The sequence below is a fragment of the Oryctolagus cuniculus genome, chromosome 7, assembly GCF_051225735.1.
Source record: "Oryctolagus cuniculus isolate XC-2025 breed Fujian yellow rabbit chromosome 7, ASM5122573v1, whole genome shotgun sequence".
NCBI classification, from domain to species: domain Eukaryota; kingdom Metazoa; phylum Chordata; class Mammalia; order Lagomorpha; family Leporidae; genus Oryctolagus; species Oryctolagus cuniculus.
Window position 1 is genome coordinate 139,950,561 of NC_142873.1, and position 25,361 is coordinate 139,975,921.

The 25,361-nt window shown below is 49.3% G+C and overlaps 1 protein-coding gene and 1 long non-coding RNA gene across 5 annotated transcripts in view; one reads left to right on the top strand and one right to left on the bottom strand.

Moving 5' to 3' along the window:
* LOC149125759 (uncharacterized) overlaps positions 1-7,211 on the bottom strand; it is a 33,899-nt gene extending 26,688 nt beyond the window's left edge. Inside the window, exon 1 of the long non-coding RNA XR_016210202.1 lies at positions 6,894-7,211. This is a non-coding gene — a long non-coding RNA (uncharacterized LOC149125759). The remainder of the gene's footprint in view (positions 1-6,893) is intronic.
* A 170-nt stretch (positions 7,212-7,381) lies between these two features.
* Positions 7,382-25,361, top strand: part of PHC2 (polyhomeotic homolog 2) — a 118,947-nt gene continuing 100,967 nt past the window's right edge. For 3 of the 4 annotated variants that reach the window (XR_016210204.1, XM_017350218.4, XM_008273724.5), the window contains exon 1: positions 7,382-7,495. The gene's annotated coding sequence lies outside the window, so the exon portion shown is untranslated. The remainder of the gene's footprint in view (positions 7,496-25,361) is intronic. The other variant, XM_089299132.1, reaches the window with a different exon arrangement.

Below are 25,361 nucleotides of genomic sequence, written 5' to 3' on the forward strand. Positions count from 1 at the left end.
TCATGTGTCTGTTGCCATTTGGTTTTCCTCTTTTGAAAAACATCTGTTTAAAAAAAATAAAAAAGAGGGTAGGTATAGACAGAGGCTCACACTCCCTCTCTCTTGCTGTGTGATGCTCTGTGCTGGACCCTGCCGACAAGAAGGCTATCACCAGATCAAGCCTTGAGACCTGGCACCTCCAGAAGTATAAGCCAAAATAAACCTCTTTGTAAAGTTAGACTGGTTCAGGCATTTTGTTATAGGAATGAAAAGGCAATAGAAGCCTTCGAGGTCTGACGGATCATGGGGGAGAAGCTGGGGGTGTCAGGGAGCATGGGGAGAGGGCACTATCGGGGCTTAAACAGCGATCACGGGAAAACAGTTCACTAAATTAGCAGCACTTGAGGCTGTCCTGGAGCAAACCAGTTCAAAGTGAGCCCTGTCTATCAAGCAGAGGAATGGATGCACACACAGCTGAGCAGAAGAGGCACTGGAGGAGGTCACGCCAGTCAGCCCCATGGCATGCCAGGAGAGGCAGGCCTAAAGGAAGCCATACTAGGACAGAAACCGCTGCACCTCACCTTCCTGCTGCAAGAGAGACAGATGAGTCCTAATCACCAAGGGGAGGTGGAGGGGGGACTCCAGGTGTCAGTCCCTGAGCAATTATCAACATGAAGGAAGAGAACGGCACCCATGGGTGCGACAGGTGGCTGTCTAGAGAAACCTCTTTAGCCAAGCAAAGTCAGAAACAGGGGTCCCTCCCATGAACGCCTGGCCCAGCACCCAACTGGTGTACAAAAGCCAGGTCTCTTCTGCTCTCTGAGCCCTTGAAGTTCCCTGATGCAGAAACTCATTCAAAGCAGGGGCAGAGGCTCTGGAGCTGGGCTAGGGCTTTTTGGTCTCAAGACTCCACACCGAGACCCCGACTTTGCTTTTTCTCGGGGGTGAAGCCTGACTGCCTGGCACCAAATAAAAACAGAGAATGCCAGCTGCATCTGCCTTGAACACTTGGAAGGATTACTGTGATGAAAAAGGATGTGTTGTGGGATCAGAGGCTGGAGACGGTGCGGGGCCCCTGGGCTAGGGAAGCAGCGGGAGCCTTAGCACCCTGGGAGAGCCAAGTGCTGGAGGTAGTTTTACCTTCTCACTGCAGCCTGGAGTGACCCTTTTTCCCCCTGGTTTGCATGGTGGGAAATGGCCACTGCTAGCAGCTCCCATGTTTATATCCCCTCCATTCAAGAGAACATCCAAGGCCTGGGGGAGAGGCTTCAGGCAGCTGGAGATGGGATATGATTGGCTCAGCTTGGGTCAGGTGCTCACCCTGGCCAGTTATCTGTGGTCTGGGGTGAAGGGCAGAATCTCAGGGGTGTTTGGCCGTTCTTCTCCCAGCCCTGTAGGTGCGGGAGGTTCTAGGAGAATCCTAGAACAGGGATACTGGACAGGCGATGATGGATGGAAGGTAGCCTCTGCGTGGGCTCTGTGCGATGTCACTCTACCAGAAAGTGGAGCCCCCGGTCCAGATGACTCCTGTGTTCTGTTTTGCTTCATTTCAGGGTCACAAAATGAAGGTCACTGTGCCTAACAGACATCAGTCTCGGGTTGGTGCCAGAACAATTAGAAGACTACACTGCCTGTCCCTCGAGTCTCCACATGCAACCACCGCGGTCACACCGCCTCTCAGGATGTCAGCAGCCCGCCCCAGACCTGGGGAGCCGGGATCTCTGTGGTGGGACCTGAGGATGGGTACTTTAATGGATTGTCGGCTAATTCTGCTGTAGAGCCAGGACCAGGACTCCAAGTGCAAATCTAAACATTAGCAGTAAGCCCAGGGCCGTGTGGCTGGAACAAATAAGGTTGTTTCCAGGATTTTGAAGTTTATCTGATTATGTGAACACAAGGCCTGCTGAATAGCGTTGACTGATTGTATCCTCTTTGTGAAAGGGGACCTCAAACCCAGATGGATGACAAAGAATAGTCTGGGGACCTTCGGGCAGAAGGCCTGGCCTGCTCCAAGGACCTACCCAGGAGCTAGCTTCCCCAGAGTCCGCACAGAGGGTACCTGCCCTAGTTCCTGGACTTTGATCTCCCATCTGACCTCCTCCTCACCCCTGCTCTGATCTGACAACTCCTGCTGGGCTGACCCCATCTCTGACCCCAGCCTGCCCAGTTTTCAGGCTCACTGCTCTAGGCTGATAGCTCACATCGTGACAGGATGGGGGGGGACAATATTCCTATCAGCCACCAATATTGCGATCAAAGCCTCTTCTCTTCTGATAGTGACAAGTGGCATTTCATGCTAAAGCAACTATGACTTTGAGAGGGGAATTCAGGGATCTTAAACCAGCTCGGTACTGTCACTGAGCATGGGATGTAGGACACTAAGATATAAATAGCCCTTGGTACTAATTGGAGCAATGTTCTCTCATTCATTGAACAAATGGTTATTGAGAGCCAAGTTCATGATGGTTTCTGTATTAGCACCACAGGCAGAAGAAAAATGAATAAGACATTATCTCTGTCCAATTTTTCTGTTCCATCCAGAGATGATGTTTCAAATATCAGGCAATTAATTGGACCAAACAGAAGACAGGTGACTAGATATACTTTTGGAGAGACCCAAAGACCCTCCAACATGGGCCCGGCTCACGGAAGCTTGGGAAGCTGGATTTAATGAGCCTAAGACACAAACAACTTTTGACAACTTAGATCTGGGAATGTACCAGAGGGTCAGGCCCAGGGACAGGGTGGCCTTCTGAGCAGTCACCCAGGGGGCCCCTGAGTGGGGTTCCTGATGCCCCTGGCTGTGCTTGGCTGGACTAGAACTTGATGCGTGATGTTAGACGCCTCCCACCCAGTCTCAGGGCCACAGCTTCTTCAGTCCATGTCTTGTCTCTCCAAATGCCCTGTCCCTCATGGACAGCTGGACACACATTATTGAGTGAAGGAACCCATCTGCAAAGTCCCTTCCAGCTCTGATCTTGCAAACGTTCGAGCAGATCTCTTTGGGGAAGAATGGAATTGGCCAAGAAACAAAAGGCGGTCCCCTACTTAAGTGGGACTTTGGCTCCCGCTCTCTTCCGCCAGGGGACTGCTCCCCTCTCCCTTCATCCCCTCCTTTCATTTTCCATCTCCCCTCTGCTCTCCTCTACCCTGAACACATTGTTGTGGTTGACTTGTGTTCCCCAAAAAGATACATTCAAGTTCCACCCCCCAATACCTGCAAACGTGACCTTATTTGGAAATGAGATCCTAACAAACATCATCAAGTTTAGATAGTCACGCTGGATTAATGCGGACCCTCAACCAATGACTAGTGTCCTTATAAAGAGTAGAGAAATCTGGACACAGACACACAGGGAGAATACCCCGGGACAACGGAGGCAGAGGATGGAGCTACCCCACCGGCCGGCAAACCAAGGAATACCAAGCACTGCCGGCAGACACTACGAGTTGGAGCCAGGAAAACCCCAGACTCTTCCTTGGAGCCCCGAAGAAGAACCCAACCCCGATAGCACCTCGATTTCAGGCTGCTGGCCTCCTGAAACGTGAGAGTAAGTCTGTGATAGTTTAAGGCACCCAGCACGTGGTATTTGGACACAGAGGCCCTAGGAAATGAACTCACCTGTGGAGGCCAGTGTGAAAAGAGCCCCAAGAAGTTCCGGCGGCCCTGCCGTCCTCGCCAAACAGACATCGACGATGAGTCACCACTGCCTCTGTTGTGGCTCTCAGAACCCAAGAAGCCCGACTCCCCCGCCATGAGGAAAGGAGGAAGCCCTCCCACGCGACCACTTAGCGGGAAGAGGGTGTTATGGGGTGGGGGGGAGGGCTGCCAGCTACTTGTCCTCCCACCAGGGACAGCCCAGGAGAAAAGGGGCCTTCGTCACTAAAAGAAGACATCACAGTCATTTATCTTTGCTCATTCGGTAGATTTAGATGGAGTACTTACTCAGCACGGCACTGGTGGGTAACTGAAGGGGGTGTCTCTGGATAGGACAAGAATGTTAAATAAATTCAACACGTTCCCTGGGCTCTGCGAGCCGGAAGGCGTGTGTGTATCCTGGTGTGGTATTAGCTCCGGCTTGAGTATCAGTCCTATCTGGAATCCTGGCTCTGCCAGCTGCCTTCCACCATGATCTTGGACAAGTTACTGCATCTCTCTGGGTTAAATAAAATGATACACAAAGTTTCAAAAAGTTCACAGAAAATGCATATTATGAAAAAACTACATGGCCGGTGCTGTGGCATAGTGAGCTAAACCTTTGCCTGTGGCGCCGGCATCTCATGTGGGTGCTGGTTCTAGTCCCAGCTGCTCCTGTTCTGATCCAGCTCTCTGCTGATGGCCTGAGAAAGCAGTAGAGGATGGCCCAAGTGCTTGGGCCCCTGGATCCACGAGGGAGACCTGAAAGAAACTCCTGGCACCTGGCTTCGGATCTTCCCAGCTCTGGCTTGTTGCAGCCATCTGGGAAGTGAACCAACGGATGGAAGATCTTTCTCTCTGCCTCTCCCTCTCTCTGTAACTCTAACACTCAAATAAATAAAATATTTTTAAAAAAGAAAAAACTACCCATGGATTAAAAAAAAATCTTGTACCAAAATAAACTTCTCTTTTAATTCTATTTTCCCACGAACTCTTCGAAGTTTATAGCACAAAGCCAAGGTAAGTGCTTGAAAAATTAGCTGTTCTCATTATGGGAGAGCAAAGGTGTTTACCAGAAACAGCCAGATAATGAAGAGGAAGGTGATTTTGATAAACAGGACCTCTGTCCAGCCCAGATCCCCGTCACTTCTCAGCAGAGACTATCTGATTGAACACTGAGGACAACGCCGTAATGAAACAGCAGCTGCTGTAAAATGACTTGGCCGGGTTAGCCCAGGTTCTTGCTGGTCCCGGGCAGCATTTATAAACATCAGGCGAGCAGAGGGCAGCACATGGTTGGGAGAGGGCCCAGGGCACTTTACTGAAGGCTGCTGTTGTCTCTAGAGCAAGGACCTTGTTTGCATGGGACTTAACGTATTTATTCTGTTTAATTAGCAAACAGGTCCCCAGCGCTGTCTCTAGGATGCGCTAAGCCCTCTGAGTTAGTAACTCACTGAATCCTCCCAAGAGTCTACTACGTGGACACTGGTCCTAGTTCTGTCTCTAGATGTGAACAGGGAGAGGCAAAGGGGTTAAGCGAGTTGTCTAACCTCCCACGCAGAGTGCTGCAGGCAGCACCGCCCCCTTGTCCCTGTGCCTGCCTTAACCGCGGTCCCATGCTGTAGGGCTGGCTGTTGGAGGGCACACACAGTGGACCTCCACGCACAGGCCACCCTTTGGCACTATTGCTGCAATAAGGCCATGAGTAATTTGACCCTTTAGGGTGAATGGCAGGATGGCGGCTGTTTAGCCCTGGGATTCTCTGGGCCACCAGCTTCTCAACCCTACCCCACTTCCTGAAGCCTCTTTGCGCCTCCGCTTCGGAAACCCTTTGAGCACAAAGAGCTCATTTCCTGTGGCCGGGAAGGACGGGCAAGTTCCTGATGACAGCTCATCTCCCTCATTAAGGCGCTCATAAAAGTGTTTCAAGGAGCCTGACTTATGGCTCCACTGTTCGGCAAGATCTCCTTCTGCAAGGAGCCACTCCAGTAATTTGGTGCTAGGAGACGTGTGTGGGAAACCAGCTCCTTTGAGCCCAGGAATTATTTATGGTCCCCAGACGACAGAGTGTCATTCGGAGCTGTAACCAGACTCACCAGCACAACAGGCTGTTCATGCACCACGAGGGCTGGGAGGCAGCTTTGAAACCCTGAAGCCAGCGAGGGAGCCCTGAGCGATCCTGTCCGGTCGGCTTGTCTGCTCAGGGGACAGCTGCAGGGATTATAACGGGAATGGCAACAGCTAATGATCAAGGAGGGTTTACCTGTGCTCAGTGCTTTCTATACCTTAACTCACTGGCTTCTCATCTCACATGGGAGGAATCTGAGGAACAGGGAGGTTGAGTAACTTGTCCAAGGTCACACAGTGAGTCAGAGTTTTCACTCAAGGAGCTCTGTCTCTCCATTTGTGCTCTGACGCACCCAACAGTCCCGGTTTAGGAGTGCGTTGGCTTTTCATTCAGTCTGGTAAGGTGAAATGTACGGACACTCACAAGGACCTTCCAGAATCTCCTGAAATGCCTATGACGCGAAGTGTGTTCAGCTCGTGGTGTCGGGCTCTGTCCAGGAGCTCCTACACAGCACCTTCAAGGTGCAGAGCCACTGAGCTAAGCCCGTCTGCGTGTAGATGGGCTGTGCTTTCACATTTGTCTGCCTTGAGGTGAACAATCGAATCCCCAGGGGTAAAAACAGAGGCACGGAGAATTGAATACCCCTCCCCACCTGGTGACTCCAGTTTCTCTTCCTGTTTAGCTTCTGTGGCCCTAATACACTGTCCACTGTCACAGACCATACTCACTGTAGGAGTTAGAGACAACCCAGTCCTGTCTTGAGAGAAAAGAAGCTTCCAGGACAGAGGGGGTTCGAAAAGCCAAGCTTAAATTAAATGAACCTGGCGCAAGGACAGTGGCTTTGGAGCTGGATCCACCCAGCTACCAACCCTAAATCCCATACTTCCCTCCACGGCAAACTTAGGCAATGCCCTTCACGGCCCACAGCCTCAGTTTCCTAATCTGTAAAGTGGCCACAGCAATAACTGCCATTTAATTTTGAACTCAAAATTCAAAACATGGTATTCAAAGTGTCTGAAGCAGTGAACTCGAGCAAATACAAATCGTAGTAACTGAGCACAGCCCTTTACAAAAGCTGTGTGACCTAGGCAGGCCCCGGCACCTCCGGGAGAGTCCCCTGTGCCCTCGGCGGTTCTGATGGCTGCCCGCACTGTGAGAAACAGAAAACGCACCACACAAATTCTGAGTGTTCTCGACAGCTTGGACTACCTGGAATGGTGAGGTGATGCTGGGAGACCCTCGCTGGAGACGGGCTCGGAGCTCCACTCCTGCCCTGTGGCGAGGTGGTGTGGCTCTAGACGTGCCTCCGTTTCCCCTGCGGTCCTGCGGGTTGACACAGTGCCCACAGCACAGGACGACCCCGAGAACCGTATTCTGCGGAAGTGTTGGCTTGTGCCGAATCGGAGTCTCTCTCCGGCTGGGCCCAATGCAGGCCCCCCTCCATGGTCCGGACTGGGAAAGCGCGGCGCTCAGAGCTCAGGTAGCCCAGAAGCTCCCGGGAGGCCGCGGGGGCTGCAGCGCCCCCCCACTCCCCCGCCCGCCCAGCCGTTGCCATGGCCACCGGTTCAGGCCGGGAGCAGTACAGAGGCGTGTTCAGCCCAATCCCCGCCTTTCCGCGGTGACCATTGGCTGCGGCGACCACGTGACGCGCGCCGGTATGCTAATATATGGTAATCGCCCCCACGCCCCTCCTCCCCGGGCCGCGTCCGAGTAGGCAGCAGGGTGCGCGGCGCCGAGCCGAGGGGGCGGGCTGAGGGGCGGCCCCCGGGAGAGAGCGGCCAGGTGGAGGAGGAGCGCGGAGGCGACCGCAGGTAACGGGCGGGCGCGTGCGCGCTGGGGCCGGCTTGCGGCGGACCGGCGGCGCGCGCGGGGGGATACCGGCCGCCGCGCTGCCGGCTTAACCCTTTGGGCTCTCAGCTGTCACCGCCGGGCAGCGGCGCGGTGGCCGGGCCGCGCGGGGCGGGGCATTGCCGTGGGCACCGGCAGCAGACGGCGGGCGGTCAGACCCGGGCTCCACGGCGTGGGGCCCGCTCGGGGAGCGAGCGGTCCGGGGCCGGTGACCGACTGACCGTGGTGCGCCGGGGCCGACGGGCCAGGGGCTGCGTCCGGGACTCCGCCGCGACGAGGGCTATGGGGAGCGAGCTCCGGGACTGGGGCTTGCGGGAGACGGCGGCGAGTCGGCTCCAGTCCCGGCACTCGCGCGCGCCGTGCGGGGCGAGCCGAGCGGCTCGGAGGCCTGGCCCCGCAGCCCGTGGCCTCGAGCGGCCTTCGCTGTCTCCTCCGCAGGTCCCGCACAGTGCAGGGAGCCCCGAGGGTCGGGCCGCACCGCGGGCGCCCCCTCCTAGCGGCCGCCTGACAGCCCAGCCGCAGGCACTTTTGACCCGGAGTCGGTCTAGCTTGGGGGGCCCCCTGTGGGACGCGGGCGAGATTGGTGCGGGGATCTGGGAGGGGGGCACCGGCACAGGGACCTGGGTGGCCGCCGGCGCTGCCGGGAGACCACAGTTCCCCGAAGGAAAAGCAGGCCGCAAGGTTGGAGACCGAAGGATGCCCGAGAAAGGCGCTGGCCGCTGGTTTTCCGTGCCGGGTGATGACCCGGCGTCCAGGGGGAGAGGCCACTGTCGGACACCTGGATCGGGGCTGTTGGGAACAGAGGAAGCGACTGTTTTCTGTGTGTCGCCAGCACATTTCTTAGGAAGCAAGGCTTGCATTCGTCTTCCTCCGCCACCCCCTCCTGGGTCTGCTGCAGAAGTGTCTTTTAATTATTCCCCCTCCGCCAGTTCAATGAGCCTGGTGGCAGCTTCGGGCTCGCAGTGTAATTTAGCTTGCACTACAATAGAAATGGAAGCCTGGGAGATGGGTCACTAATATTGAGCTAGCCCTGGGAGTTTTAGTGTGCGTAAGGGGAATGTTTCTGTGGCCAGTGGGTATGAAAAACCGACGGAGGCAAGAGCTAGAGCAGTAGTGTTTGCCTTGTGAGTCTAAAGGCGTTTCTTCAAAATTAAGGGAAGATGACTGCGCATGGAAAGCACTGGGAACCCATTTGATTTTTGCAAGTGAAGTGCACATTGCACTTGCTGTGTTGTTCCTGATGTCTTTTATCACACAACAAGAAGCCCTAGGGACATGTTGGCCACTCAGCTGTGTCCTTGGGGATGCAGAGCAGAATGAGAGAAATTGATTCTCGTCCTCAAAGAAGTAATGGGAGAGACAGAATTGTTGTAAAAGTGGTAATAGCATTATAGCTGGCTTTTTCAAAAGAGCAGTGGAAACACAGAGGAGGGAACAGTTAGCTGTCTGGGAAGACGGGAGATTTTCCAGAGCAGAACACACAGAAGCCAAGGTGTTGACGGATGAATAGGAGTTTGCCATGCGGGGACGATTGGAAGGGCAGGATGGATGGCTGAAGCAGAGGGAACAGTGAGTGCCGTCACTCTGAGTCTGGTGTCTCTGGGCGATACTTCCTCTTGCAACCCTGGCGTCTGAGTTTCTCTACAACAGAGCTTTGCAGAGGTAGCCTGGACTTTCCCATTCCTACCACAGTTTCACAGCGGTGTCTTCCTTCTTACTGTTTCTCTGCCCCACAGTTCCCTCCCAGCAGTGTTTCTGAGCCTCTCTCCTGCCTTTGTCATCAAAGTTTCCAAGTAAGGGTCTGACATTTGCAAGTAGAAAGGGAGTCGTTGACAGCTGCTCCGAGGTCCAGAGCTCAGGACCTGGGCATCGTGTTCAGCGCTGGGGACATCTTCCCGAGGGAGTTAAGTCTGAACCACACAAGGGAAAGGACAGTCAGACCCAGGGAGCAGTGTTGATGTCACATCTGTGACACCCAAGGAGATGAGTCATGAGATCAGAGCTAGAAGGATCTGGATTAAGAGAGGGCAGGACTGTGGTAGGGGTCAGGACAAGGAGTCCACAGCTCATGCAAAGAGGACAGAGCCCACAGAGACAGGGCTGGATGGGACAGACTCCTCCTGGGCGACTTCCTGTGCCGCCTGCTTCCTGCTCCCTCTCCCTCCTGAGTGTGATTCTCCCATCTCCGCCCCAGCTCCTACCCCCCCCCCACCATTCACCTGGGCTGGGCTTCCCTGACCGAGGTCCCAGCTGCCACAGCAGAGAAAATCCCACTCTGCTGCCTTCACGTCTATCTCTGGAACTATAAATAGACCCATTTTACCTCAACCAGCTCGCCTATTTTTAGTGCTTAACCATTTAGAAGAAGAGCACGGTGGGCTCGGGAGTAATGAGGTGAACCTCATCCCCAAACCTCACCTCGCGTCTGAGTCAGCTCGGCCTTTCCTCTTTCCTTCCGTCGTGGTTCACGTTCACAGTGCATCCTGGTGTGTTTTTGGCAAAGCTCCCATTTCCATCATAAATCAAGCCATGTATAAAGGTAACGTTGGGGTGATACGTCTAATGCACTTTGCTAAGACCGACAATTCTGTAAGTGCTAGAAAATCATGGGTGATATTTAAGCAATCTTCTCAATCAGCATATTTACCGAACACCTGCCTGTGTGCAAATACTGAGCTGTATTTGTGCTCCGAAGGAGACGGGGAAATGAGAGAGGTGGTGTAGCATGGGGTTATTCTCAGCTAACCAAGGACTCGGGTCCCAGGTCCCCCAGTTGTCTGCTGTGTGGTTGGGGGCAAGTTATTTGACATCAGCTTCTTGTGGGTGGTAATCCCATGTACTTCCTAGAGTTGTGAAGAGAGAGTGAAGTCACTCATGCAAAGCAGTAATTTAGTACATTTTTGAGGTGCTTGAACCTGTGATGTTGTAGGAGTTGAGAAAGAAAAAGATGGTGATGGAGTACACTGATTAAGGAAGGCTCCGGCCGGCACTGCGGCTCACTAGGCTAATCCTCCGCCTGCGGTGCCGGCACACCGGGTTCTAGTCCTGTTGGGGCGCCAGATTCTGTCCCAGCTGCCCCTCTTCCAGGCCAGCTCTCTGCTGTGGCCAGGGAGTGCAGTGGAGGATGGCCCAAGTGCTTGGGCCCTGCACCTGCATGGGAGACCAGGAGAAGCATCTGGCTCCTGGCTTCGGGTCAGCGCGGTGCGCCGGCTGCAGCAGCCATTGGGGGGTGAACCAACAGAAAAAAGGAAGACCTTTCTCTCTGTCTCTCTCACTGTCCACTCTGCCTGTCAAAAAAAAAAAAAAAAAAAAAAAAAAAAAAAAAAAGGAAGACTCCTTCAGAGACATGGCCACAGTAGAAGGGACTTCCAGAGAAGAGAAATGATGTTCGCACAGCACAGGGCCAGGGTGGGTTCTGTGGTGCAGCTGGGTGAGCCGCCACTTGGGTTGCCCACAGCCCATTATCATATGTCTTGTCTAGTTCAAGTCCCAGCCTTCTGCTTTTCTGATCCAGCTTCCTGCTGATGTACCTGGGGGCCAGCAGATGATGGTCCCAAGTACTTGGGTTCCTGCCTCTCACATGGAAGACCCTCACATGGGAGATGGAGTTCCTGGCTGCTGGCCCAGCCTGGCTGTTGCAGGCAGCTGGGGAGGGAACTAGTACATAAAAGATCTCGACTCTCTCCCCTTCTCTTTCTCCCCGTCCCTGTAACTCCAATTTTCAAATAAATGAATACGTCTTTTTGAAAAGCAGGGCTAGAATATAGTAGAAAGTTTTCAAAGGTCAGTCAATGTGGTTGACCAGTCTGGCAAAATGAGGTTAAAGTGGGAGACGTCATAAGATTGCAAGTATTGGTTGAAGCCAGATGGTAGCAACATTAAATGCCCAAGAAGTCAGGATTTTATCCTGTAGGTGATGGAGAGTCTATGGGGGCATCTGTGTGAATGTTTGGAAGTTAAGGTGCTGGCTGAGACACATCCCACATTGTAGTGCCTGGGTTCAGTATCTGGCTCTGACTGCTGACTCCAGCCTCCTGTTTAATACAGAAATAGCAGGCAGCAGAGACGGTTCAAGTAACTGGGTCCAGCCACCCATGTGGGAGATTTGGATTGAGTTTTCAGTTCCTGATTTCAGCCACAGTCATTGCAGACATTTGTTGAGTGGCCCAGCTAATGGGAGTGCACTTGCTTGCTCTCTCTCTCTCTTTTTTTTTTTTTTTTTTTTGACAGGCAGAGTGGGCAGTGAGAGAGAGAGACAGAGAGAAAGGTCTTCCTTTTGCCGTTGGTTCACCCTCCAATGGCCGCCACGGCCAGCGCGCTGCGGCTGGCGCACGTGCTGATCCGATGGCAGGAGCCAAGTACTTCTCCTGGTCTCCCATGGGGTGCAGGGCCCAAGTACTTGGGCCATCCTCCACTGCACTCCCGGGCCACAGCAGAGAGCTGGCCTGGAAGAGGGGCAACTGGGACAGAATCCGGCGCCCTGACCGGGACTAGAACCCGGTGTGCTGGCGCCGCAAGGCGGAGGATTAGCCCAGTGAGCCACGGTGCCGGCTTCTCTCTCTCTGTCTTAAAAACATTTTTAAGTGCAGGGTCATGAAAGTAGTATGTTCAGATGGTTCTGAACGACACTATGGATAATAAACTATCATATGGAAAGAGAACTCTGCAACCAGTTAGCGGGACCCATGTGTAGGGACCCAAGCACTTGGGCCATCCTCCACTGCCTTCCTGGGCCACAGCAGAGAGCTGGATTGAAAGAGGAGCAACCAGGACAGAATCCGGCACCCCAACTGGCATTAGAACCCGGGGTGCCAGCGCTGCTGGCAGAGGATTAGCCAAGTGAGCTGCAGCGCCAGCCCAAATATAGTCTTCTTAAAGAAAGATTTATTTTATGTATTTGAAAGGCATAGTTATAAGGAGAGCGGGAGGGAGAGAGGGGGAGAGGGAGAGAAATCTTCCATCCACTGGTTTATTCCCCAAACTGCCACAGTAGCAAGGGCTGGGCCAGGCCAAAACCAGGAGCCTGGAACTCCCATCTGGGTCTCCCACGTGGGTGGCAGGGGTCCAGGCACTTGGGCCATCTTTCCAGGCACACTGGTAGGAACCTTGAATCGGAAGTGGAGCAGCTGGGATTCAAACAGTTGCTTACATGAGATGTCAGTGTCACAGGTGGCAGGTCAATCTGCTGAGCCACAAATATAGTCTTAACCATGGGTGAAGAATTAGCAAAAATAGTACAGACAGAAAGGAAAGACAGTTTTGGAGGGGTCGGGGGGAGGAGCAGCTCAGTGCTAGATATCCTGGGGTGATCCTGGAGCTTTGCAGTAAACATGCCCCACGACTGATTGGAAGTAGAAGGATAGGGTTTGAGAGAAGTCACAGAGTCTTCTGTAAAGAAGCTAATAGTTGAGCCCATATGATTAGTTGGATTTGCTGGTAGTAAAAGCACAGAAGAGAAGAGAGGACCGAGGACTGAAGCTTGGAGACTGCCTACGTTTAGGGAGGTAGGGACAAGAAATGAAGTCGGTATGGTAGTGTCCGATACGAGGAGGATCTCTGATACAAGGAGGATCAAAGAAGCAGAAGAACCATTCACTTTATTCACCTAACAGATGTTCTGTTCACCACCACTGGCTGTATACCTGATGGCTGCATGGCCAGTTAGATATGCAATGACCCACGAGAGGCTAGAATCACAAAAGTCCAGAAAAGACAAGGTTGCAAGCTGGAGAAATTGGTCGGCAGTATGAAATAGTACAGAAAGTAGCAAATGCCCATTATGTGTGTGTAGTGAAAAGAAGGTCAATAGTAACTTTTTAAAAGTGGTAGCTTCAATTTAGTGTTGTGTGTGTGTGTATGTGTGTGTGTGGCCATAGGGGTATTAAAAGCCAGATAAAAGAGGATTGTAGCATAGGATGCAGACATGCAGTGGAAGCAACATGTAGACTGCCCTTTGTTGGTTTGGCAATGAAAGGAAGAAAAAAAATAGAAAAGTGGTTAGAGAAAGCAGCAGAGCCAAGCCAAAGGTTTAATCTTCCCTGTCCATCTTGTGATTTTAGTTGCTCTAAAATCTTGTTTTATTCGTATTCTTATCAGCGATACAGCACTTCATTTCTTAAACTTACTGCTTTAATTTCTACCTGTACATTTTCATTGAACAATAGCAGCATAGCCACCATTTATTGAGTACTTACTATGTGATGGGCATTGTGCTAAATGCTTTGTATACATTCTCTTCATTATCCCATTTAATTCTCACAATGCTGGATTGCGCACAACCTCTCAAAGACGTGGAGCAGCTTAATAAATTGCCCAGGATCACGTAACTAACGAGTGGCACAGATGGGTTTTGCATTCTGCTCTGGCTCTGAAGCTCTTTTCAAGGGCCGTGCTTGTCTGCCTCTGAAGGCAAGCCAGCTTCGTGGGTGTGCAACCCCCACAGCGCCCCAGGAAACTCCACTGCCAAGGGCCTGATGCTGTGTCATCGCTGTCCTGACATTCTTCACAAGGTTTTGTAACAAAGGGCTCTGCACTTTCATTTCTCACTGGGGCCCGCAAATTATGCAACCAGTCGTACCCGAACATGTCACTAGTACCTCCTGGAACCACAAAGGGTGCTCCTGTCATGCCGTCACCTTTATTTTGGCCGGGCAGCTTTGAGGCCTTGCTGTGTTGTAGGTACAGTTGTGTTTTCCTGTGATCCTCAGTGTGGACTCCCTGGGCCTGCTGAAATGAAGAGCGCAAGGAAGCCCTTCTGAACTTCACATAGATGCCCAGGCACTAGGAGAAGAAGAGAATCGAGAGCCAAGGCATTCTTCATGCAGAATGACTTCTGGGCACGCGTCCATCATCCTGTGAGGGTGTTATGAGATAGGCTTGCGGTGTCGGTGCCGTTACTCCCAAGTCAAACAAGACCCGAGCTCATTTCTGTTCCTTTTGTAGTCACTTGTACCTGTCTGCTAATGGGAAGGTGTGGAGAGCGCTCTCTCCTGGAGGCAGAAGTTGGAGCTGGGCAGGTAGGCTGCACTTGTCTGCTGCGATACGGTACCTGTGTAGCCACGATGTGGCCAGGCCACACTTGTCCCTCAAACCGTGAACTGCCCAGCAGCTTTGAACCACACTGGCCCTGTGTACACCACTGTCCAGAATGTTCCTGTTCCACTCCTGCCTTTGATGCTGGCTTGGCTGCTTTGTCTACCTGCTTGAATCATGAAAAGCAGAAACACTTAAAAATTTTAAAAGATTTCCTCATTTTTGGTTTTAAAGCCATTACCTGGTACTGGCAACAAATGAAGGTTTTCTGGTTTTCATAGTTCTTGCTCTCCCCCAAACAACTTTTACTCCCTGTCTTGCTCCTCCCTCTCCTGGTCTCTCTGAGCAGTGATTGGACCAAGCCCTGGCACCACTTGACACTAACCAACACTTGACCAACTCCTGCACCGACCAACCTGGATCCTTGATGGGAGAAAGCAGATGATGAGATTGTATTACTTCCCCCGGTTACCTCGCTCTTTCCCATTCAGACTGCTTGTTCTTGTTTTTCACTTCCGGCAGGGACCAGGTAAACCTAAGATATGTGAGCTTTCTTAAATATATGCAGAGATTTCTGCCATAACCTACGACACGCACCCTGAAACAAAGTTTAGATGGTAGGCGTTCTCCATAGTCTCCCGTTTGTGTTGGTGGTATAGTCTCCACAGGGCACTGCAGTAATCTGCTGATGTATAGCAAATCACCCCAAAATTCACCTGTTAGAACAACGAATTTCTCCATTTGGCTTGTGAGACTCAGTTTAAGAATTATCTCTCAGAAGCATTTCTGAACTTTATTTTTATGAATTGGTATCCTTCTTTGGTATTTTAGTATCTCATTATAATACTTTGTACATTGTCACTACTAGGGACTAGATCTTTTTCATACACATAACTTCAGTTACTAAATCTATTCCTTGAACGTAGTCATCGTTCAGTAAATGGCTGTTTAGCTTCTGAATAACTCATACATTTATGCGTTTTCACACTATTTTTAGAAAGCTCGGGTGTACTGCTAAGGACCCAGCCTTATGCCCTGTGGTAAATAAACCCCTTCCATCTGTGGACCCTTGTGCGATTGCTGCATCAGTCTGCGTCAAAATGTAAGGAAGCCGTTTTATGTGAAAGACTGTTTGGCCAGCTCGTCCCCTCCACTGAGGACTTCTCGAACTTTCTCCAAGTCCCCAGTTCTAGCCCTGACAGGAACTCATATAGTGAGCCTTAGTCCAATAGCAAACTCAGTATTACTTCACTATTCAGACATTTGAGTGTGCACTGTGAAGTCAGGGTCCATGTCTGGCTTGTTTACCGAGTAATAACAGATGCTTCGGAAGTGCTTGGTGATAAAGTAGTGAGTGGCCATTGGTAACTCATGGCCATTCCCGTAACCCAGGTCGCAATCTCTGGTCACCCAGAATCTGAGGCCGGAGTCGTTCTGCGTGGTGCAGGCTGTCTTCCCGGCTCCTGGGGGAGCGTGACCTCTGACTTACTCAGAACTCAGTGTCCCGTGGTAGGCTCCGGATCCTGCTAACTGATAATACTGACTGGGTGCCCTTTCAAGAATCTCCTTTACTCTACCTACAGCCAGAAGCATCTGGTATACGTATTAGATAGGCTTAGAAATATTTGAGCTGAAAGAGAATTACATTCAGACTTTTAAAGAAAGTGAGCAGACTGTTTAGGAAGGAAGTTTTGGGAAGTCTATTAGACTGATTAACTTGTCAACTTCAGCAATTCAATGCAAATTAATTTCTATACCAACTGGGGAGTGAAAGGAGGCATGTGTAAATATGGTTGCCAGGGAGACTTTTCCTGACAGAAGAGAGAACCTCGCAGGAATTTATACGGGCCCAGAGGAGCAGTGTAACCTGATCTTTCTCTGGTTTCCTTTCTGATGGGGGAAGAAAGACATAAGAAACCACAGTTCCCGATAAAGGTGGTCTCAGACTTTTTGGAAGACTTGAGTAAGTTCTCCCTGTTAGAGGGAGACCACGTGGCAAAGTTCTCCAGGGCAAATGATGACTACTGCAAAGCACCCATTCCTTTTTAGGAACCATCTGGAAATGCAAGCTTCTACAATTCTGACTCTGCAATAATAGTAATTTAACCAACAAATATTTATCCAGCACTTTCTAAATGGTCTATTGTCCAGAAGGGAATGTAATGATAACCAGACTAACAACAATTGAAAGGTATCCTGGGGCCAGCACTGTGGCATAGTGGGTAAAGCTGCCACCTGCAGTGCCAGCATCCCATACGGGCACTGGTTCGAGTCCCGGCTACTCCACTTCTGATCCAGCTCTCTGCTATGGCCTGGGAAAGCAGTAGAGGATGGCTCAAGTGCTTGGGCCCCTGAACCCGTGTTGGAGACGTGGAAGAAGCTCCTGGCTCCTGGCTTCGGATCAGCTCAGCTCTGGCCATTGCAGCCATCTGGACAGAGAACTAGCAGGTGGAAGACCTCTCTTTCTCTCTCTATCTCTCTCTCTCTACACCTCTCTCTCGACCTCTCTGCCTCTGCCTCTCTGTAACTCTGCCTTTTAAATAAATAGATAAATAAATATTGTTTTTTTAAAAAAAGAAAGGTATCCCTAGTGGATATTCCTTCAAATTGACCCTAATTAGTTTCCATGAGTAGAGAGTGATAGGATGTAATTAAGTATTTAACGCATTTACTAAAAATAAAGTTTTTTCTGTAGAAAATATATAACCCAAGTGTAGTTACTCCTGCAAAAAGCCTATTTTGCTGATCCATAAAGCCATATCCCAGGGTAGATGTTCCCGTAGCAGCAGCATCAGAGCTGTGGGAATAGTACCAGTGACGAGCCATGCATCTCCTTGAGGGCTGGCATCACAGGAGAACTTTCTTATTTTAGCTGTAAGTGTTGGGTGGTTGAGGTCTTACAATCTTGGCTGTAAAATGTGTTTGGATTGAAGTCTGCCATTCAGTGTCTCCTTTCTTGGCCTTCTCATATCTCAGTTACAAATAAGATGTGCCTTTGGGGCGTCTGTTGTAACGCAGTGGGTTAAGCTGCCCCCTTCGGAAACCCACGTCCCATTTCAGAGCTCTGGCTCAAGTCCTTGCTTCCAACCCAGCTTCCTGCTGATGTGCCAGGAGAGCCCAGGTGCGTGGGCCCCTTCCACACACAGGGGGACCTGCATCATTCCAGGCTCCTGGCTTCAGCCTGGCTCAGCCCCAGCTGTTACAGCCATTTGAGGAGTGAACCAATGGCTGGACAATCTCTTTCAAGTAAATAAATAAATCTTTAAAAAGATAAGGTATGCATTTGTTTGAGAAAAATTATAATTTTAAAGCCTTTTTGTGCTTGAACATCCTGGAATTTTGTTCTAAGTTTCATTCTATGGTAGGGGCAGGGAACCTTTTTTCAGCCAAGGACCACTGGATATTTATAATATTGTTCATAGGCCATACAAAATTACCAACTTAAAATGTATCCTGCAAAATTGATTGAATTTTGAATTACACCTGCAGTTGCCTCGGCAGGGCCAGACCAAATGATTTCACAAACCTTACACGGCCTGTGGACCAGACGCTCCCCACTCCTGTTCTGTGGCCTGCAGAGGGCAAGGGGAGACCATGGATAACAGCAGGAGCACCGGAGTCACAGTACTTGGGTTCCAGCCTTGCCTGTAGCACTTACCAATTGCAACTCTCACAGTCTTCTTCAAGAATCCCCTCTGTGTGTTCCAGGCTTCTGGTGCAGCATGGAAATGACCAGAGGCCCTGTCTCCAAGAGTTATAGAATTAAGCAGGTTAATACATGTGAGCTGCATAGTATGCACTATGTAAATTTTACTATTTTTATTTCTTCCTGTGACCTCCTAAATAGTAGACTTGATTCTGTTTGAAGGGAGAGAAAGTTGAGACGTATAGGGGTGTCATAACTTTCCCAAAGTTGCACAGTAAATCTGCACTGAGATTATTCTCATCCTTGATCTGCACTGGAAGTTTTCCATTCTACTTAAGGAGAGAGAAAATGAAAAATCAGAGTAAGAGGCAAGAACCTGGTTTTCGGAGCATTTGAAACAGAGATTATTTCACAAAAGATGGTATATGTGAAGCACATGAAAATGAAATTGCTTTTTCAGAGACAAGTGAATATGAGAAATGGTTAAAAATAATATAAGGGGCTGGTGCTGTGGTGTAGTAGGCTAAGCCTCTACCTGCAGTACCAGCTTCCCATATGGATGCTGGTTTGTGTCCTGGCTGCTCCTCTTTCCGTCCAGCTCCCTGCTGTGGCCTGGGAAACCAGTGGAAGATGGCCCAAGTGCTTGGGCCCCTGCATCTGCGTAGGTGACCCAGGAAAAGCTCCTGACTCCTGATCAGCCACGCTCCAGCTGTTGCATCCATTTAGGGAGTGAACCAGTGCATGGAAGACCTCTCTCTGTGTCTCTCCCTCTTTCTGTCTGTAACTCTGCCTCTCAAATAAATAAAATCTTTTTTTAAAGAAGAATAATATAAGATAGAAAATGTTATACTGGATCAGGCCTCTCCTGATCAGTTTCTGATTATGATGGCAAGGGACAATTGGGAATATTGGAGGTGGCTGCCAACCATGGCATGTCTAATTATAGATGTGACCTACCCCTCCCTGTCATCTAGTAACCTCCTGTGTCTGGTTCACCCAAACATTTAAGCTTTATTTCTGTTTGGTCTTCACAACTTGTGCCTTTCTTCCACAGACATGTTCAAGCTTCTCTCCCCCATTCTAGTGGCTGGGATGCAAGGGTAAACAGATCTGCATCCTGAAACCCCAGAGATTTCCAAAGGAAGACAGACATGGGGCGGTACTTTCAGTACTATAGTTAGCGCCCTAACAGAAGGACGGACAAGGTGTTGGGGAAGCTTGGGGCCGGGGTCACTGAACCCTGCTTAGCAGCTCTGGGGACAATTTCTGGAGGAAGTGACAGCAGAGATGACAATCAAAGGACAAGGAGCTCCTGAATGACAGGAAGCAGGATGGGTAAAGTGTGTGTGTGTGTGTGTGTGTGTGTGAGCAGGTGCAGGGGCTCCACACAGCCTGACCGGGCTGCAGCGCGCCCTGGAGGAAGGTGAGTGCAGGAACAAGGCCGAGGAGGAGACTGGTGTCCAACCCCAAGGGCCTGGCCCACTGACGAGGGATCCGGAGCTCACAGAGGGGCCACCAGGAGCTCTTAGGGCCCCTAGGAGGAACCTGCTTGGAGCTGCCTTTCCAGATGCCGTCAGCAATGTGATGGGTGCTCTGGACAGGGTGAGACCAGTGGCAGAGCCACTCAGTCAGAAGGGTCCTCTGAGTGGACTTCTCATTGGCTGCCGGGGCTTGTCCTAGCTCAGTGCATCGATGATGTGGGGTACTGGGCTAACTGCTGGAGCTACTGAGAGAAGCAGCACACCGTGTTCTTGGAGTTTTATTCACCTTAAATATAAACTTTGCTGCATTGTCGGTGGTCCTTGTCTGCCCTCAGCTTTATCCCAGGCCCAGGCCCAGGCCCAGTTCTGTGCTCACGGGGAAGGGAGCTGGCCTAGGTTGGCCCAGCCTGGTTGCTTCCTGATTTTATTGTCCCTGTTATAACTCCATCCTCTCAGCCCTCATCTCTCCTAAGGGCAAGGCAAGGCCCTAACGTTGAATTCCTACAGAGAACGAATCTGTTGTAGCACTTTAGACTTCTGCTATTTAAATTCTTAACTTTTTCTCTTGCTTTTCCCAAGCCTCGAGGCCTGCCTGGTACCCCTCTCAGTCACACTTTAAACTCTTGGGGCCCTTCTTCCTGTCCTTGGCTGGCTTACAAAGTCCTTCCTTCCTTCTTCTTTTCCTGTTGCCCCAAGGATATGCATACCAGAAAGGCAGGCTGCAGAATTTCCTATGCGTTTTTCTATGTGACCCCCATGAGGTCAGTCCCAAAGGAGTAACTCCCCTGCCCCTGAAAATGGACAGGTTAAGGATTTCTACTGAAATGGACTAGAAGATGGAGCTGTGTTATAAATAGTAGCATTTTTTACATAATAATAACTGAGATTCCAGCTTACTGAACATTTGTGTACAGGCTAATTGTCATAGACTTGGCATTACACGGATTCTTTTTAAAATCTTCCCAGCAACTCTGCAGCACTTCACCAGTGCGGAAGCAAGCTGAGAGTGGTGAAGTAATTTCTCCCACAGCAAGCTGCTAGTAATTCAGAGAGCCAGATTTTCTTTTTTTTTAAGATTTATACATTTACTTGAAAGGCAGAGTGACAGAGAGAGATTTCCCATCTACTCAAATGGCTGCAGTGCCCAGGGCTGGGACAGGTAAGGCCAGGAGCCTGGAACTCCATCCAGGTTTGTCACATGACTGGCAGGATCCAAGCGCCTGGACTGTCACCCACTACATTCCAGGCACAGCAGCAGAAAGCTGGGTCAGAAGTGGGGCAGCTGGCACTGACATGGGATGTTGGTGCTGTAAGCAGAGGCTCAACCCACTGTGCTACAGCACCAGCCCCACGAGAGCCAGATTTTCAAGTAGAGAATCGAAGGCTTTCACTACTGTCTATTGTAGCGGAGATACACAGGGTCCAAGCCCAGGCACCCATACACGTTAAGATGGAGTCAGTTTTTTTCAGCCTTCCTTTAGTCATAATTCCTGACATCAAATCCAGTTTCTCCCAATTTTATTGATTCTAACTAGTGATCTTAGTAAAATATTTTTTTGAATCACCAGAAATCCCAAGCTGTGATGAGTGTCATAATTTTATAGATTTGTGTTTGCATGCCAGCACCACAGAGGTGTTAGAATCCGTTGTGGACACTGCTCCCGGTTTTGGGACCTGCATCCAGATGAATGGACTGTGCCTTGGAATGTAGTGTGTGTGCCAATAGATAGTTGTAGCGAGCCTTAAACGTCCTTTAAAAACTAATGCTATTGATGTTGTGATCCCCACACTGTATCCATCCATCCACCCCAACTGGTGAGTGTGGTGGGTCCTAATCCCTGGAACCTGTACTTGTTACCTTACAAGGAAAAGGGATCTCTGCAGACATGGTTAAGGATTTGACACGGGGAGGTTATCCTGGGCATAGGGCGGGCCCTAAACCCATTCACAACGTGTCCTTAGCAAGAGAGAGGCAGAGATGAGGAGGAAGCTTCATAACCATCGAGGCAAAGATTAGAGCGACACGGCCGCTAGCGCAGGAGTGCTGGCAGCCCCTGAACCTGGGAGCCCCGAGGAATGGGTTATTCCTGAGAACGTCCAGAGAGAGCACAACACTGCAGAGCCCAGTGAAACTCATGAGTGTGACAGAACACGCTGCTGTCGTTTAAAGCCCCTGTGGGTGGTAATTTGGTATGGTAGCAACAGGGAGCTAATACAATGAGGAATGTCTCTAATTGTACTGCTTAACGTTCACTTTGAGGGCAAATATTATGACCTAATGAAACCACAACCCACTAAAGTAGTCAGTATAGCAATAAGCTGAGCAAACAAGTAGGTAGTGCTTACCATGCGCCAGGACTGGAGTAAGCATTTGAAATGTATTCATCTAATCTTCACCACACGAGGGAGGTTCTCTGTTATCATGTCCCTGTATGGCTAGAAAGTTTGAAGCTCAGAGAAGTTAGGTGACTCGGCCCAAGTCACACAGCTATAGTAAGCAGTGGGGCCTGGCCCTGAACCCGAGCTGTCTAGCTCCGTAAGCCTGTGCTGTTAAATGTTATGTCAGTTAGGGCTTCGTGCTTGAGGGACGCTCCACAAAGGACAGTGTGACACTATCTGAAGTCCCTCCCATCCTCTGGCCTCTTTCTCGTCCCCATGTTTCTGCTGCATAGGCTGTTTGTCTTCTTCCGCTAGGTACCCTTCAACGTATTTTATTTTTTTAATGCCCTCGTGTGGCTGTGGCATCAGGGTAATCCTTGCTTTATGGAATGAGTAGGTAAGAGTGTTCCTCTCTTTCTACTTTCTGAAAGTGTTTATATAGTATTGGTATTATTGCTTTCTTGAATATTTAGTAGAATTCACCAGTAAAGTCATCTGTGCCTAGAGCTGTCTCTGTGGAAAGGTTAGAAATGAAGAATTGTGGTTCTTAAGTAGTTATTCTGCTATTCAAGCTACCTATTTCTTTGAGTAAGTGCCAATAGTTTGTGTCTTTAAAGGAATTTTCCCATTTTACATAAGTTGTTTAATTTGTCAGCATAAATTATTTGATAATATTGACTTATCCTTTTTTTAAAAGATTTATTTATTTTACTTGAAAGTCACAGTTACACAGAGAGAGGAGAGGCAGAGAGAGAGGTCTCCCATCCACTGGTTCACTCCCCAGATGGCTGCAATGGCCAGAGCTGCACCGATCCTAAGCTAGGAGCCAGGAGCTTCTTCTGGGTCTCCCACATGGGTGCAGGGGCCCAAGGACTTGGGCCATCTTCTACTGCTTTCCCAGGCCATAGCAGAGAGCTGGATCAAGTAGAGCAGCCAGATCTCAAACCAGCGCCCATATGGGATGACAGCACTGCAGGTGGCAGCTTTACCCACTATGCCACAGCACCAGCCCCTTGGCTTATCCTTTTTTTTTTTTTAATTTTTTGACAGGCAGAGTGGACAGTGAGAGAGAGAGACAGAGAGAAAGGTCTTCCTTTGCAGTTGGATTTCTTTAATTGCTACTATTGGTAATTTGTATCTTTTGTCTCTTTTTGATCACTTTGTCTAAAGATTTGTCAGTTGTATTGGTCTGCCTGAAGAACCAGCTTTTCATTTCATCGATCTTTCTCTAGTTTCTCTGCCTTTTTTGTTGTTGTTGTTGTTGTTATTTATTTATTTATTTATTTATTTTTGATAGGCAGAGTGGACAGTGAGAGAGAGAGAAAAGTCTTCCTTTTTTCTGTTGGTTCACCCCCCCAGTGGCTGCTACAGCCGGTGCACGGCGCTGATCTGAAGCCAGGAGCCAGGTGCTTCTCCTGGTCTCCCATGGGGTGCAAGGCCCAAGCACTTGGGCCATCCTCCACTGCACTCCCTGGCCACAGCAGAGGGCTGGCCTGGAAGAGGGGCAATTGGGACAGAATCCGGCGCCCCGACTGGGACTAGAACCTGGTGTGCTGGCGCCGCAGGCAGAGGATTAGCCTAGTGAGCCGCGGCGCCGGCTTCTCTGCCTTTATTTCATTGTTTGCCATTCTCATCCTTATTACTTCCTTCTTTATTCTTTCTTTGCATCTCATTTGTTCTTTTTTTTTTTTTTCATTTTTTTAAGATTTATCTTATGTTTTTGAAAGATAGCTGCAATAGCCAGGACTGGGCCAGGCCAAAGCCAGGAGCCAGGAGCTTCTTTTGGGTCTCCCACGCAGGTGCAGAGACCCAAGCACTTGGGCCATGCTCTGCTGCCCTCTCAGGCACATTAACAGGGAGCTGGATCAGAAGTGGAGCAATTGGGACTTGAACCAGTGCCCAAATGGAATGCGGCACTGCAGGTGGTGGCTTAACCCACTGCCCCCTTGCTCTTCTTTTTATAGTTTCTTAAGAGAGGTATAGTTCCTTAAGAGTGGCACAACACTGCCCCCTTGCTCTTCTTTTTACAGTTTCTTAAGAGAGGAGCTGAGATTCATGATTTGAAGCCTTTCTTCTTTTCTAATATGGATGTTTTAATACCATAAAAGTTCCTCAAAGTACTGCTTTAGCTATACAAATGAATTTTGATATTTCATGTTTTTGTTTTCATTAGATTCAAAATATTTTTAATTTTTCCTTACGATTTCTTCTTTGACCTTTGAGTTATTCTGAAGTACATTGGTTGTTTTCTAAACATTAGAGATTTCATAATGGCTTTCTGTTACTGATAATTATGTTAGGCTCAGACACTATATTGTGTGTGATTTCAATTCTCTTAAATTTATTGAGACTTATTATGGTCTAGAATGTATGTTCTCTTGTTATTGAACAAAATGTTATATTATTCATCTAGATAAGGTTGGTAGGGAGCCAGCATTGTGCATCTGGATAAATAATTTTGTTTTTCTAGCACTTCAATTATTTCCATCCATTGTCTACTGGATTGCATAGTTAATGATAAGAAATCTGCTACAATTCTTATCTTTAGTCCACTATAAGTATGTAGTTTTCTCTAGCTGTTTTTAAGATTATCTTTTTATAACTTCAGCAATTTGATTGTGATGTGCCTTGGATTCATTTTCTTTATAGTTGTACTACTTGGGTTTGGGCTTCTTGAACCTGTAGATTATAATTATAATCAAATTTGGAAAATTTGTAGCCATTATTCCTTCCCTGTTCCCCTCCTCCTCAGGTTTCTTACTTACAGAGCTTCAGTTTCATGGATATTAGATTCCTTGATATTATCCTACAGCTGGCTGATGCTTTGTTCATTTTTATGCAAAATCCTGTCTTTCTGTGCTTTACTTTGGATAATTTCTAGTACTGTGTCTTCAAGTTCATGGATCTTTCCTTCTGGAGTTTCTAATCTTTTGTTAATCTCATCCCATCCATTTTTCAGATGTTATGTTTCTATGTCTCTAAAAATTTGATTTAAACCTTTCTTACAGTTCCCCCTTTCTTCTCCTGTCCTCGTGTTCGTGTTTTCCTGCACTTCTTGGACATCTATGCTACATATCTGTTGAGGTGTTTTAATATCCTTGCCAGCTGGTTTTTGCATCCCTTTCATATGTGTTTTTTTTTTTTATTATTCTGGTTAAGGGTCTTGTCTTCCAGTTTGTTCTAGGCATGGTAAATTTTATATTCTTTGTAACTAAATTTTGTTATAATTAGTTTTGGCCTCTGTTTTGGATTTCCATTAAGTTTCCTGGAATCACTTTAGTCCTTTTAAAG